The sequence below is a fragment of the Coptis chinensis genome, chromosome 9 (assembly GCF_015680905.1).
Source record: "Coptis chinensis isolate HL-2020 chromosome 9, ASM1568090v1, whole genome shotgun sequence".
Taxonomy (NCBI): domain Eukaryota; kingdom Viridiplantae; phylum Streptophyta; class Magnoliopsida; order Ranunculales; family Ranunculaceae; genus Coptis; species Coptis chinensis.
In genome coordinates, this window is record NC_141464.1 from 79,883,782 (window position 1) to 79,899,327 (window position 15,546).

Consider the following 15,546-nt stretch of genomic DNA (forward strand, 5'->3'; position numbering starts at 1 on the left):
TGAGATGCAGGGATGGAGTCAGTAGCCGAGTCGTTTCTTTCTGTTGTACGTTGTATGTTCTATTCAAGGATCGCCATGCAGTGATCCTGTAGAATACTTTCTTTGTTTTATGTGGTCGCTGATGTGAACAAATAAATTGTTCTGTTTCATGCACTTGTCTTTCTACTGTTGTAATGTCAATGTCAACATGATCTCTTTCATCTTTCGGTTTATATAGTTGGATTATTATATTGCTTCTTCTACGTTCATGAAGATTATGAACTTAGCAGCAAACAAATATATACTCCTAGTATTACTTGTACAGTTATACTACTACACATAAGGCTGCTATTTGAAGCTCCATCCCACTTCCCTCACCTTATATAGTAGGAAGATGTGAAGTTGTGCGGCAGGACGAGAAACACAATTGAAGCATCAACTAGGTTGTTTCATAACACATTTATCTCCAAATGTTCAAGAGAGCCTAATGGTTATCTTTCATTATACTTGAAATACAAATATCTGTTGTATTACAATTCAGTCTAGAGAGATAATTAGCAGAATTTGTCAATCACTTATAACATCTTCTATACGGTTAGAATTTCAAGCCTAATGACAGACAGCCAACAGGGAAAAGAAGCTTGTTATACATTTTCAAACCCAGGCCAATTAGTCAACAGAGCCTATCTTCATATCTTGTCTCCACATTTCCCCTTTGTAGTTTTGCTGCATCGATCAGTTGATAGTCTGATAAATGTTTCTTTCTTTCTTAAAATCGGTATTTTTGTTGCTTCTTCGCCCTAAAATGGATGATGGGCACTTATTGCAACATGAGCAGGAAGAATCAGTAACTGACCATAGTCAATCCCCTCACTACATCTTGGTTCCCTTCGGGGGAAAACAATGGGGAGATAGCCACTGCGGAGGGCAGACACAGTCAAAAGTTCTCATAATCCTCAAACCATTATCTCACTGGGAAACTCGCTGTAGAAACCTGGGAAAAAAGAAAGCTATTGGAATCCTTAACATGAAAACCTAGCAGGTCATCTCTAGTTTAAGACAATGCACTACTTTGAATTTCTCTTTTGCTCTGAAAATAATAATATTAATAATAAAAATCAACAAACTGTTAAGTGAATCATCTGCGAAGTAGAGGGAAAAATTAAGGAAATATATAACTTAATTAAGCATCTAAACTTGAGATGAGTATACTTCATAAAAAAGGAATAAAATGCCAAAACCAAACCTGTGATGATCCATTCCTTCGGGTATGGCACTGCAGTAAATGTTTTGCAACTTCGTCCCAGTCTGCAAATAAAATTGCACTTCTTTATGCCTGTTGAATTTCATTGCAAAATAGAAAAGTATAAAGTCCTTACCAGGGATACGCTTAGGTGCTCTAGAACAGGGGAAGTGGATTCATGCATACATTAACAAGAACAAAATCGAACTCAACACCATTGTTTTGACAGCAATTATAGACATGTATTGCAAGTGTGGAAGGATTGAGGAAGCTTTTAAAGTGTTCAAGGCATCCTCAAAAATAGGACTTTCGTGTTGGAATTCTATGATAATAGGCTTAGCAGTCAATGGGCATGGTGAGGAGGCAATACAATTATTTTCTGACCTCGAATCCTCTGGTTTGAGACCGGATGACGTAAGCTTCATTGGTGTTCTAACCGCATGTAACCATTCAGGCATGGTTAATGAAGCAAAGTACTATCTTTCCTTAATGACTGAAACATACGTGATTGAACCTACTATTAAGCACTATGGTTGCATGGTTGATGTTCTAGGCCGAGCTGGACTTCTTGAAGAAGCAGAAGCACTCATAACTAACATGTCAATAAAAGCAGATGCCATCATATGGGGGTCATTGCTATCTGCTTGTAGAGATCATGGTAACGTTGAAATGGGTGAACGAGCAGCGAAGAGATTAGTTGAGTTGGATCCTAGTGATAGTGGAAGCTATATACTTTTATCGAATGTTTACGCATCCTCAGGTAGATATGAGGAGGCAATGGATGCAAGGCGTTCAATGCAGGAAAGAGGAACAAAGAAAGAACCAGGATGTAGTTTGATTGAAGTGAATGATGAAGTTCATGAGTTTGTAGTTGGTGGGATTTCACATCCTCGTGCCATAGAGATACATGCCTTGTTGGATGAGTTGGGTTTGATGTTAAAGGAAATTAGGGGCTATTTGTTTTTTTGGGTTAAGTTATAATAGGGTCTTATAAGACCATGTGTTATAAGATGGTCTTATAAAGTAGTTTGTTTTTCATTTTAAGTTTAAGTTTCTTATAAAGACTTCAGAAAAATAGAAAAAACAAATACATGACATTTTATAGATGTTTATTTGACAAATATAACCCTACTTTACATCACATTTAACTTGAATAGATTAATTTGAAACAAACGTATAGTTTGATTTTCGGTTTCAAATCAATTTTGATAATTAGAATATCGATTTTAAAAAACTATCTTAATTGGCGGTGGTGGTGGTAGTAGTGGAGGTGATGATATTGGTTTTAATAAATACGGTGGTGGTGGTGGTGGTAGTAGTAGAAGTGGTGGATGTCTTAATAGCACCTGCGGTGGTGGTGGCGGTAGTGGTAGTGAAGGTGATGATATTGGTCTTAATAACACGGTCGTAGTGATGGTGGTGGTGGTGGTGGTGGTAGTGAAAGTGGTGGTGATTTTAATAAAGAGGTGGTGGTGGTGGTGGTGGTGGTATAGTCTTAATAGATCTGGTGGTGGTAGTGGTGGTGGAGGTGATGATGGTGGTGGTGGTGGTGGTGATGGTGGTGGTGGTGGTGGTAATAGTTTGGGTGGTGGTGGTGGTGGTAGCAGTGGTGGCTAGGCAATGAAGTTTATTTGGAGAATAAGATAATGAAAAGTGAATAAAGAGATAAATGAAATTTGGGGGTATATGGATGGGGGTGTTTGAGTCATTTTTCAGTTATAAAGACTTATATAATTTAAGTAGATCCAATTTTGGTACTTATAGAATTAGAAGCTCTTATAAGACATTTATAGTAGAATGCCTCTTATAAAGAGGCAAAAAACAAACTAAAAAAATGTCTAAAATCACTAGGCCACATCTTATAAGAGGTTATAAGACCTCAGGTCTTATAAGAGGCAAAAACAAATGGCCCCGACTTTGACGACTGTAGTCTTAAAATGGGGTAAACACAATTATTAACACTAATTATTAAAATGTAGTAAAATGGAGGTGGTTAACACTAATTATTAACCCATATGAAAAACACGTTCATGGTTCATCTTGATAAACCAATTGCTATCGATCATATCAACACCACCACTGCCATTTTTCAAAAATAAACTTTTGGTACACCATGCAAGTTTTATTTTTCCTTGTCTAGTTAATTGAGAGGATAGAGATAGATGACGTGATCTGTGGTTCAGTGGTTGATGTTGGTTTATAACACTTTATCACGGGGAACCTGAAGTCGCCATCCACATACAATAGGAACCAATATCATATATAAGGGCAGGGCTGGCTATGTGTTTCAAAGGCCCAATGCAAAATCTGAAAAATTGGGTTTTTGTCTGGATTTCTAACACTATAGTGGGCTTTTTTTTTGTTTATATTGGGGGCTCTATGCAAAGTCTTAGACAACATAGGCCTAGGGGCGGTCCTGTATAAGGGCATAGCCTCGTACTAGGGGTGTTTATGGGTCAGTTCTTATCGGTTTCGGTTCTGGGTCTATTTTTAGCGGTTCCTATCGAGTTCGGTTCTTTTGGGTTTTTTTTTTATATTTTGAAAACCCGAACCCATACCCATTAATTAAGTCGGTTCTGGTTTCGATTTCGGTTCCTTATCGGGTTATATATATTTTATTGCTAAAATTATTATTTTTAGTTATATAACCGATATAAAAGTTGGTTTACGACGACTATAACACTTGTCATCGATATTTTTGTCCTCTCATAAGAAGTAATGGTCATAAATTCAATAATAATATTTGAAAGTTATCTAAAATTTTTAAATACATTCTCATACATTATACGCATGTGTATATTTTAAATCGAACACATGTATATTATATTATACGTAATGCGTCATATATAGAATAAATACCACATGTACCACAATTGTTAGTTAGCATTGGACGTATTCGTTATCTAATATATATATATGTAATATATCAACCACGTACACGTTCATGCATTAGTTAATATAGACAGTGCATTAGTTAATTCATAGTATACGACTATACGTGTAGACGTAGACACGTAAACATTATTATTAATATTTATAATATATATATTTAATATAATATTATAAAAGATGCATTTAATAACACACATTCACTATTATACTAAATGTTATATATATTTAGTATAATTTTACACCTAACAAATATAGACTATATATAATAATAATGTTTGGGTTTGTCTTTATTTAGTGTAATATAATACTAAATTATATATATCAAAATCAAACTAATCGGTTCCGGTTTTGGTTCGGGTACTTATCGGTTTTTTACTATTCGGTTCTAAAGGTTTTGGTTCTTTATCGGGTCGGTTCTTGAAGACCCACTTTAAATAGGTCTAACATTTTAGAACCCAAAACCGCTATAAACGGTTCGGGTTCCGGTAATTGGGTAACCATGCACACCCCTACCTCTTACGTCTCAAGAAACAAAACAGTTCACTTTCTAGCTAGTGGACTCCTTATTTCGTATAAATACACAAATTTATAAGTAGCAAACACTTGTAAGTTGCAAAAACCGAGGACAAACACCCTTTTACTGACTCTACTAAACCACTGCCCAAGGCCGCAAAAAAAGTCACGCGTGTGTCCAGGGGCAGCCCTGAGACTTGGGGGGGCCAAGCCAAATTTTGAATATGGGGCCTAATCCGAAAAGTCTCAAAAAAAAAATATAGCAAAATTTGTCTTTAAGCGGGGTTGAACTCAATAACAACTACTTGAAATTTGGTGATAGTACTACCCAAGCCACCTCTTTTTGAATGTCTAGTGTTTATTGAAGTAATATAGGTTACATTTTTATGGAGGAAGCCCCTCCTTATTTTTGAACAAATTTTTGGGGGCCCCAGACCCTCGCTTGTGTCGACTGTGAGTTACATGATATGAGTTATTTTGATACCTCTTTGCTCTTCTATATATATATACTAGCATCATGCACGTGCAATGCACATAGTCATTTTAGAGGCTTATACATTAGTGAGAAATCCAACAACTTTACGTATTTGAACTGAATTAACTCATTTCTACTGACCCAAATAGAAAAGCCTTCAAATAGTTTTAAAAAAGATCTAGTGAACCAAATGAGAAAAAGAAAACAACATATAGATTTATAGATGCATCATATCATATACAAAGTAGTTGGTAAAGAACATATAAAAGAAAGCTTAATGTCATGTACATGTACAAATGCAAAAGAACAAAATATTTGATCTGAACATGTCTCTGATCTTGCAGTGAAGTTCTTCGTTGAATATAGCAGATGTCATATTCAGATAAATCAAGGTGTTCCAGATCAATTAAAATTTTCCTTGCAAAGATCTTATGCATTTTTATTTATTTATTTGGAAGGTCATTTGAGCCAAGTACTCTTGAAAACTCTTGCGCATCAAATCTTCAAGGACTTAATGAAGGAATGTGAGAATAATCTCATGTGACATAGATCGGCATACACCCGTATAATGCAAATCATGCATTATCTTTCTCGCAAGATTTGTAAATTGTCTCAAGTGAAGCCTCAAGTACATCAAACAAAACTGCCTCCAATGGAGCTACATCTCTTCACAGGGATCCACCAAGGTCCTATTGTAGCATTTGATGTCATCAGCTTCAGAATATAGGATATCCTACATCTCAAATTAAGTTAGCTTTTATTTAGATTTTGAATTTTTTGTAAGTTTTGATAAATACTTACAACAGATTTCCCAGTCACTACAACATATTTTCCCGTCACTAAAACATGTGAATTGCCATGAAATTTTGAGTACTCAACTAATATCCATGCCAGTGTCTGAAATACCATCCCAAAAAGCATAATTAATTAATTAGACACTAAAATTTGCTATTCCTTTTGATTGTATATCATTGCATACAGACCTCAAAAACACAATACACCAAATTCAAAGAAATAAGCAGCATTTAATTATGTTTGACTAACATGTGGATTTATTACCACATCAGGTGGTGGAACATCAATATAGACTTCAATTATATCATGTATCTTCTGTGTAAAAACAATTTTCCTAATTCCAACTCCATGTAATTAGCAGACTCATTCATGTTCATTGTCAACCCATTGTAAAAGTTATATGTGCCTAATAGAAATGTAAAGATAGCGGCGTGCAAAGTACTTTTGAGATGAGGATAAAAATAGAAAGAGCCTTACTTGAGAGTCATTAGACCCCCAAAAATAGGGCAGAGGATCTTAAGAATTGCTACAGATCGACTACGGGGAGTGCCCACTGGTAAATCGTATAACAGTCAAACTAATAAATAACACCGAAAAAGAAAGACTAATCCTCAAATGCACCTAAAACCACACAATTGGTAGAAGAAAAAAAATCAATAATTACCTTATGCAATTCGCTGGAGCCTTTGCGTAGTGAGATAACATCCAGGGAAACCAATATATCTTCAACCACCAATCTAAATATCAAAAAAATATTGACATAAAAAAACCACAATTTGAGAACATATTCAACAAAAAGAAAACAAACAAACAAAAGTTTAATAAATAAATAAATAAAAACATAAAGATGCTAGGTTACAGTCTCTGAATGAGTGCTAGTACAAATATAAGAATCTAAACTACTACCAAGTTCTTTCAAATTATAAAAGTAATTTACAATTATGATTCACTCAATGTCGTCCATGTATTGAAACCTCGAAACTTCATAACTAAAAATGATTCACTCTATTTTGTCAGTAGACTCAAGTACTCAATTGAATAAGCTTATATGTCAATGAGCAATAGTATATTTGTTTAGGCATAATGGTAAATGGTATATAGTCTTAATTTTACAGATTAGGAATGCACTAAATCTGCCTAAGAGCAAGGATCGTCATTCCAATAACATCTTAGAGTGAAATAGGAGACGAACATAAATGTCATTTTTAATAGAATAAACACGATTGGGAACGTAGCTACACAATAACACAATGCAAAACACTGTAACACTTAATTAATAGTTGTCCAGAATCATGTTAGATGGTAGTAAATATAGCATCACAAATTCAAAAATAAACTTAAATATTGTATCTACCAATCTACGCATGTGAAGATACTTGAATAGGAGTGGGAGTCAATAAATTTCTTCCTAAAGTTTCTATTGAGAATACAGTCAGCAGATATGAAAATTGACAAAATACAAAAAAAAAAAAAAAAAAAAAAAAAACTCTATTCATGTATAAGGTATTGATTATGTGATCTTAAAAGAAAGGAAAAAAGATAAAGAGTGTTATCAACCTAAGCTAGCCGTTATAATTCAAGTAGGAAACAATTTGAGAATCTGCATAAATTAGGAGATTAAAGCAAAACAAAGAGGGAGATGGAAACTGTGAAAGTCCATGGAGGAGTAGTTGCACTTAGGAAGCAAGCCTCTAGAGGTTAAAAACCAAATGCTTGGTGCTAATCAACAAACATGTCAACTTGTAATTACAAAAATTCTATCAACTGAATATAATGGAACGACAACCTACTTGATCCCCCATATTCAAGGAGATCATATTCTTGATGCCAATTTCAACATTTCTTTCATCCTCAGTGTCAACATCAGACTCGTTATTAATCGCATTAGTTCCAGTCCAAACCTGTATCGATCATACAATTGCATCAGAACTCAAGAATATATATATCAAAAAAGCAGGGCAATAGGCAATTAAATGAATCAATAACTGGTGTGGGGAGACGTTATGAATAAACTACTTCAGGACATATATTGCATTACAATCAAATTGATCAAAACAACAAAATGAATCTAGCTAGCACCTCCTAAGTTTGAGCAACCAATAATTTTCAGTTTCTCCACTTCACATATATTAGTGAGGAAGCACTTTTAAGTTTTAACTATATATTGGAAAATTATTGGTATCATGAAGCTCTAGGGTAATACAGTTTATGTACTAATTAACTGTGTAAAGAGATATAACTCAATAAATTGATAAATTAATAAGAAAATCGATGAGAGTTTCATTCAATGGGTGCATACCTCGCCAACACCAATACGCAATGTAAGGGGTTTCCCACGATTGTAGTTGCTATCAAAGATTTGGCCATTCTCTAGTGCGCCTACAAAATCATCAAAACTGTAATAAGTTTACTTTTTTTTTTTTTTTTTTTTTGAGAACAATGAAGGAGACTGTGCACAGAGAGATAGGAATAATCGAGAACGGCAGTGATAAATATACCAACCACAAACATCATTGGAACTCAACTATAGCGCTCACCAGACTGTAAAAACCTTGCCATTGCATACTCTTCTACGATGTCTTTGAGGATGTTTGTAAGTTGAGTACCAATACCCAAGCATGACACTGCATCATAGATTTTGTGGACTGAAGTGGGACACTCATCAGGCAAACAGTTCCACTTTCTAATTAAAACAAACGATGAACAGGAAAATAAAGGTGAAACAGAAACCTGGAAATTAAATCCAAATAACTAATTTATATCAAACCACACACCCAAAATTCAATCAGAACAAACTTTTGAAAGATCATAACCATAAAAATACCCAATTGGAAACAATCATACCTGATTGGAGGTCCATAAGCATTAGAAATATAATGGCAAGGATTAGTTCGCCAATTCCATCATAGATTAACCATCATTTCAACTATCCAAATTAGTATTTAGGTTTTACAAATATCCAAATTAGTATTTAGGTTTTACAAATATTGGGTTTTACAAATATTGAAACCCAAATAAAATTGCTTACCTCATTAAAGGCGAAATTCAACATAAGTCAATCCTTTCTTTAAACTTAATGAAAACATATTTTGGTATTGAGGAGAGAAAGAAATCGTGAATGGTGAGATTAGGGAGCACACGGAGAGAGAAGGAATAATACTACACTGACACAGGAAAAATGACATAGTCAAGACACAGTGACGTGGCATGTTGCAACGTCAATGTTGCAGTGGTGAAAATAATAGCCAAAAATATTTTTTCACTCACTCAAAACACTTATTCTCTTTCCATTATCATCTTTCCATTCTTATTTTGTCATTCTCATCTTTTTTCATAGCAAATCATCTATTCCATTGATTTTTCATAGTGCAACATTGACGTTGCAATGGTTTTTATGGTGCAACATTGATGTTGCAGTGATATTTCTTTGTGCAATATTGACGTTGCAGTGGTTTTCATGGTGCAACATTGATGTTGCATGGTGGTTTTTTATATTGCATCTATGGCCCCACGGGGATAAAAAAATTAGATATTCTCGATTTTTTTTTAAAATAAATAATAAAAAAGGAAAAATAAAATAATTTTAAAAAAGGAAAACTAAAAATAAGTGGGACCCATAATATAAAAAAATTATTTTTTAGTTTTGTGGGGCCTACAGGAGACTTTTAAAAAATAGTTTTTTCTCTTGTGGGTCCCACCATAATTAAAAAATATAGGTCCCACAAACACTAAGTCTTCAAAAGACATTTGTTTTTTAGTAAAAAAAATATGGGCGGAAGGTGTTAGTTACGTATGGAGTTGAATCATTACAATGTGAATTGAAGATTAGTGATAGGCTATATTCAACACGTGGTAAAACTTCATTCAACAAAGGAGGTTGAATTGGCAGAAGTTCAAAAGTCACAATACAAGATCCTAAATATAAGGATTCAAATTCAACAATAAAGGCTACAACTATTTGCAACTATTTGAAGGTAAATGAAAAGCCTATAAATATATGCTTTATTATTCGTGAATTGTATCAAATTGAAGGTGAGAAACAATATTTGTTTGAGTGATTTTGTGCCTGATTTCAATTAAGAAAATCAAGGCTTTGAGTGAGAGACAGAGTGCTAATTGTAGGAGCTTTCATCTTTAAATAGTGAAATTGGTGTGTTTTGGAAGATGTAGGCAATATTGCCGAACCTCGTTAAATTCTTAGTGTTATTCGGTTGTTTTGTCGTAGGTATTTAATTTCACTTGTAACATTCTTGTTATTGCTTTTACGATCTTAATTATTTTTGAGGTTGTGTTAATTACATCCTAACAATTGGTATCAGAGCGGTTATTTTCTGATTAAGAAGAAATTAATTTCTTGCTTAGTTGGAAGTAGGAGCAATGGATACAGACGAAGGGAAGTTAAAAATGGAGAAGTTCAATGGCTCGAACTTCGGGTACTAGAAGATGCAAATAGAAAACTACCTTTATCAAAAGGATCTCTATCTTCCACTTGGCGAAAAACCGACAGACATAGCACAAGATAAATGGGATGTGCTTGACAGAAAAGCACTCGGCACCATTCGACTATCACTCACAAAATCAGTTGCTTTCAATATTGCAACGGAGAAGACGACGACATCTCTCATAGCCGCTCTATCAAAGATGTACGAGCAACCCTCAGCAGCAAACAAAGTGCATCTTATTAAAAAGTTATTTACTTTAAAGATGCATGAAGGAGGATCTTTCGCAGAACATCTAAACGAGTTCAACACGGTGACATCTTAACTTTCGTCAATTGAAATAACGTTCAGCGATGAGATTAGAGCCTTGTTGGTTCTAAGTCAAATGCCCGAGAGTTGGGCAGGTATGGTAACAGCTATTAGTAGCTCTGCCGAGAAGTTAAAGTTGGAATTCGATAATGTGGTAAGTTTGATTATGACAGAAGAAATCATAAAACAAGCTACTGGGGAGTCTTCAGGTGTTGCTTTAAATGTTGAAAGCAGAGGGAGAAGCTCCATAGTGGTTCGGGTCACAGTGGATCCAAACCCAAGAGGGGCAAGTCAAAGTCAAGAAAACCGAAAGGTGTATGTTAGAATTGTGGCAAGAAAGGCCATTATGCTAATGAATGTCGATCTCCAAAGAGGGAAGCTAAGAAGGATGCCTTAATTTGCTCTATGGAGAGCAAAGCCGAGTCTTGGGTGCTGGACTCTGGTGCTTCATTCCACGCCACTACACACAAAGAGTTCTTTGAGAACTATGTACTTGGTGATCTTGGAAAGGTATATCTGGGAGATGACCAGCCATGCAGTATCATCGGAAAAGGTGATATACAGATCAAGCTAAATGGGTATGTATGGAGATTGAAGGAAGTTAGGCACGTACCTGACTTAAGGAGAAATCTAATCTCAGTGGGGCAACTTGCAAATGAATTGAAGGTTAATTATGTTACAACCTTTGCAAATGATGCCTGGAAGGCTTCTAGAGGTGCAAGGATAGTTGCACGTGGCCAGAAAGACGGTACTCTCTACTTGACCACAAATGCATGCGGTTCCATTGCTGTGGTTCATAGCAAGAATGATCCAAACCTATGGCACAGAAGACTTGGGCACATGAGTGAGAAAGGATTAAAAATCCTACACTCAAAGGGAAAGCTACCTGGTGTACAATCTATTGAGATTGACATGTGTGAAGACTGCATCTTCGGGAAGCAGAAAAGGGTAAGTTTTCAGAAAGTCGGAAAAACTCTGAAAAGCCAGAAGCTTGAGCTAGTTCATACTGATGTTTGGGGGCCAGCTACTGTGGCCTCAATTGGTGGGAAGTCTTTCTTCGTCACCTTTATCGATGACTGCACAAGGAAAGTCTGGGTCTATTTCCTTAGACAAAAGTCGGAGGTCTTCGACGTATTCAAAGACTGGAAAGCTGTCACACCCTAAATTTCTAGACAATATTTGAAACAATTATATTTAATTATCTGGAAACCCGGGGTGAAACAAAAACCCAAAACCCTGTTATCAAACACGATATATACAAAACTGAAATCAACAGAAAACTAAAAGGAACAATCCTTAAATCACATTATTAAACTACAAAGAAACTAACCAACTCTATTACATTTGTCTCAAAACAAAACCGTACCCTTCAGAAAATCTTAAACCAGAAGACTCCAAGAGCTACTCCAAATCACGTGTCCTTATCCACTGCACTCCACCATCTATGTTCCCAAGAACACACCCACGTTGCAAAACAATGCAAACATGGGTCAGCAAATTAAATTTGCTTGTATGAGTAGACTAACAACAAAATATATATAATAATCTTTCAAATGAATAAATATAACATTACCAACCATTTCAACTTGGAAGACAATATAATTCCGTTTTCCTAAAACGGCGTGTAGTTTCTTCCCAAGTAAGATTTCACCCCTAATATAAAATTCCAAGAATCTCATATAACAGTACTCATCATTCCCACTTTTCAAAATAGCTCACAACATAAATACCACTTACATTCCATTTATTAAATGCACATATGATAACCTAATTAACTTTGAGTTTGGTATACCTTACCTTTAAGCCGACACGTCGTCTTAGGGTAGGATATTTACGTCCCTGCATAAAAGATTAATAGATCTTACCCTCCTGCAAAACAGAGTTAGACATCATAATAAAATGATTTATCTCAGCCAGTCAAATTTCCATTCATAACCAAACCTCATTTAAGTCTAATTGATATAACCTAGTTCGTCCCGCATATTCGGGGAATACCACTTATCATAATACCTATATCAAGGGTAGTCATTCATATGACATCATTATGTCATAAAGTTTCTGCGTGCATAACCATAGATCTCAGACTATCACAAGTCATTAATATTTTCTTAATAACATATCAAGTTATAGTCATTTCGCAGTCACGTAGAAATCACAATCATTTACTAATATTATTTACAACCACACTTCACATCCATAACATCACACAATTCATATATTTTTACTTAAAAATCACTCGTCTACTTATGAGAACGGGAAAATATCACACCCAATGAGTACATTCATCCCTTGTGAGTATCAACTCATACAAACCACGTATATATTTCTCATAAGAAATCATATACATCATATGCAATAACTCAGTCACACATAAAATCAATATTTTTACTTTGCTTATTAATTATCTTGTTGACTCATTTAATTATCCAAAGATACAGCCCAACCTTTAGTTCCTACTCCACGATTTGCACTACACACATTTGCCAAATCACACATATCCGTGTGCCTCACTCACACCGAGTACCACTACAAGACATATGTCCCAAGCGGAATATCGCCTCCAGAAAACATACTTTCATCTTGTAAACTTGTAACTTGTGAGTCACAGCCATCTCTGGGCTTTCCATACACATAATCACAAAGTCTCTTTTGGGCATAACAAAATATCAGGTCATTCATGGCACATTCAATGAATACCTTGGGTCATTCCCGCCACATTCAAGGAATACCCATCATAACACTAACGGGCCATTCATGGCATATTCAATAAATGCCCTGAGTCATTCCCGCCACATTCAAGGAATACCCAAACCTACATTCCTGTACATTCAAGGAATACGACCAACCCGCAAGGCGAATACCTTTAGTTCCTCTCTAGGGCATCCCAAACTATTGGGTCATTCATGGCACATTCAATGAATACCCATCTATCACATGACATCACAAGTCATAATATCTCATTACCAAATCCTGAGGGGTGGAGAGTTCTAAAGATGTGGGCGACACATTAAAATATTATTATCACTTATAATTATACTAGCATTACTCATGTCAAAACAGACCACACATGCAGAGAGTCATTTTCGCGCGTCCTTAAATATCATTGAATGTAAACAGACTTATAATCAAACAAATACAATTTACATAACCACACTCATATACACAATATCGTAAACAAATAGTTCATTAGCCCAAATTCAAGTCCACACACACTAATGTCCAAAACAGATCCACATATACTAAAGTCTATATTCATATACAACTTCTATCTCACACATATATATTTATGTAGTCTCAAAACAACAGTAATTTCTAACACAATCACATAAATACCACACAAAACTAATATATATATTATAGATATAGTGGCTGCACTTTTGTTCAAAGCTGCCTACGTATCCAAATCTTTCTAGATTGGAATCAAGCCTTTGTAGTTCTTAACCAATTCTCCAAATATTTTAATAATCACGATAAAATAAAACATATAGATATCTTTTCATTCCACACCAATATTTTCACAATAGTAAAAATATATCGAAAGTATAATAACCACTGACCATCTAATGCCATCATGTAACCACCCAACTATATCCATTTTAAACTTTAGCTAATTCTAACAAACTTGTTAATCCGTGCCTTGACAGACAACCCACCATTGGATCTGCCTAAAATTTGTATATGTCATTTAACTGGATATCAAGAATCTACGGATTTAAATTTTAGGTTAATCCGATAATAGGTTGACCTCCATCTAAGCAGAAACAAAGGACTGTGCCCATCAGTTTTCTGGTGTAGCTTCTACTACGACCAGTTCCACTAATGGAATCGTCGACAGATATCAAGCCGTTGGATAAATCTAAAAATATAATATGGAAGACTACAATGTGTCAGGAAACTATGGATTAAATTTCATACAAATCCGAGTACGGAAAGGTCACCATCTAAGCAGAAACAAAAGACTGCACACTGTAGTTTTTCTGGTATAGAAACACTACGACCTGTCATGCTTATGCGCGCCTCGACAAAAATCCAACCGTTGGATCTGTCTAAAGTTTTAATATGTCATACTAAAATGTCTTATAAAATTACAAATTAAATATCAAGTCAATCCAATAATAATCTGACCTCCATCTAGGCTTGAATATTCTTTTTGGCAGACTTGCACACCATTATGATAAATTAGTAAGTATACTAGGACAGGTCGTTAGGCCTTAAATATTAGGTAGATAGTCAACTTTTGTCACATTATGATTCATTAGGCCTTCGCCTTTCAGAAACCTTATATATAGTTTACATTGAATCTAAGTAATTGTTTTGTTGTTATGCTTTGGTATTCACGAAAATATCCATTGTGCTATTAATTTCAAGAACTCATGTCAATGTGCATAAATAATAGGAGTCACACAAAACAACAAAAAACAGGCACAATAATATCCATTGTCCAACAAAACAATCAAATTGCAACAAATACAAAACACATAAATCAAGGGATAGAACTAAAATGCATGGCCCAGCACAAAAAAAACGTCCGAAGTCGACTGTGATTGGTTGATAAAAATAAAATAACAATTCAAACTCTCTTTCTATCTCCTCTCTCCTATTTTCTCTTTCTAAACCAGCCAATTACAGTTGACTTCGGATGGTTTTTTTGTGCTGGGTCATGTGGTGTAGTCGCCCCCTAAATCAAGGTGTTACAAGGATTGCAACTGCCACGCAGTACCTATATTTCAAGTATCTAATGAGACACTTTATAATAAATTTAGTTATTCGAAACATGCCTCGAGAAAATCAGCCTTTAAGTTTTAAAGAAGGGGCTAGCTCCCATATTCATATATAGATCACAATAAAAAAAAATGCTCCTATAGCTTAACACTACAAATGCCCTGTGTATTATCATGCCC

The 15,546-nt window shown here is 35.0% G+C and overlaps 1 pseudogene across 1 annotated transcript; it reads left to right on the forward strand.

Moving 5' to 3' along the window:
* The first annotated feature begins 1,323 nt into the window (after positions 1-1,323).
* Positions 1,324-2,203, forward strand: LOC147478487 (pentatricopeptide repeat-containing protein At2g42920, chloroplastic pseudogene; annotated as a pseudogene). Its single transcript, XR_015209876.1, has one exon. The product of XR_015209876.1 is annotated as a pentatricopeptide repeat-containing protein At2g42920, chloroplastic pseudogene (transcript).
* Positions 2,204-15,546: the final 13,343 nt, after the last annotated feature.